The following is a 1,658-nucleotide window of genomic DNA, read 5'->3' on the forward strand; positions in this document are numbered from 1 at the left end:
CAAGATCCATCTGACAACAGCTATGATATCCCTTGTTCCACATCCCCTTCTGAATCCAGCTTGCACCTCTGGAAGTTCTCTGTCAATATACTGATGCAACCGTTTTTGAATTATCAGTAAGATCTTACTTGCGTGTGATATTAATGATATTGTTCTATAATTTCCACAATCTGTGGGATCACCTTTATTTGGAATGGGTACAAATGTGAACCTCTTCTAGTCAGTTGGCCAGGTAGCTGTCTTCCAAATCTCTTGGCATAACCGAGTGAGTGAGTGCCTCCAATGGGGCATCCATTTGTTGAAATATCTCAATGGGTATTCCGTCAATTCCCGGAGCCTTGTTCTTTGCCAATTCCTTCATTGCAGCTTTGAATTTCTCCTTCAGTACCATTGGTTCTAGATCATATGCCACTTCCTGAAATGGATGAAGATGAACCGGTTCCATTTGGTACAGTGATTCTGAGTATTCCTGCCATCTTCTCTTGATGTTTCCTGCATCATTCAATATTTTGCCTATAGAATCTCTCAATATTGCAACTCCAGGCTTAATTTTTTTATTCAATTCTTTCAGCTTGAGAAATGCTGAGCATGTTCTTCCCTTTTGGTTTTCAAACTCCAGATCTTTGCACATTTCATTATAATAATTGCTTTTGTCTGCTCGAGCTGCTCTTTGAAATCTTCTGTTCAGCTCTTTTGTCATTTCTTCCATTGGCTTTAGTTCCTCTCTGCTCAAGGGCAAGTTTCAGAGTCTCTTCTGTCATCCATTTTGGTCTTCTCTTCCTTTCTCATCTTTATAGTGATCTCTTGCTTTCTTCATGAATAAAGTTCTTGATATCCTCCCACAATTCTTCTGGTTTTCGGTCGTTGGTGTTCAATGCATCAAATCTCTTCTTTAGATGGTCTCTAAATTCAGGAGGGATATATTCAAGATCATATATTGGCTCTCTTGGAATTATTTTAATTGTCTTCAACTTCAAGTTGAACTTGCATATGAGCAGTTGATGGTCAGCTCCTGGCCTGGTTTTGGCTGAAGATATTGAACTTTTCCACTGCCTCTTGCCACAAATGTAGTCAATCGGATTCCTGTGTGTTCCATCTGGTTAAGTCCACGTGTAGAGCCCCGTTTGCGTTGAAAAAAGTGTTTACAATGAACAAGTCATTGTTCTTGCAAAATTCTACCATGCGAGTTTCAGCATTATTTCTGTTGCCAAGGCCAAATTTTCCAACTCCCAGTAATTCTTCTGTGTTTCCAACTTTTGCATTCCAGTCACCAGTGATGATTAACACATCCTGATTGCATGTTTGGTCCATTTCAGACTGAAGAAGTTGATAAAATTCTTCAATTTTGTCATCTTTGGCTTTGGTAGTTGGTGCATAAATTTGAATAATAGTCGTATTAACAGGTCTTCCTTGTAGGCGTATGGAGATTATCCTATCACTGACAGCATTGTACTTCAGGACAGATGTTGAAACATCCTTTGTGAGGATGAATGCCACACCATTCCTCTTCAAACTGTCATTCCCGGCATAGTAGATCACATGGTTGTCTGATTCAAAATGGCCAAAACCAGTACATTTCAGCTCACTAATGCTGAGGATATCAATCTTTATGTGTTCCATTTCCTTTTTGACAACTTCCAATTTTCCTAGATTCATAC

At 39.2% G+C, this 1,658-nt stretch overlaps 1 protein-coding gene across 1 annotated transcript in view; it reads right to left on the reverse strand.

Annotated features, from left to right (window-relative positions):
* Window positions 1–1,658, reverse strand: part of KYNU (kynureninase) — a 287,476-nt gene that overhangs the window by 169,367 nt on the left and 116,451 nt on the right. The gene's annotated exons all lie outside the window — the stretch shown is intronic.

This window comes from Orycteropus afer, unplaced genomic scaffold (genome assembly GCF_000298275.1).
Source record: "Orycteropus afer afer isolate SDZICR_OR568_19922 unplaced genomic scaffold, OryAfe1.0 scaffold00023, whole genome shotgun sequence".
In the NCBI taxonomy this organism is placed as follows: domain Eukaryota; kingdom Metazoa; phylum Chordata; class Mammalia; order Tubulidentata; family Orycteropodidae; genus Orycteropus; species Orycteropus afer.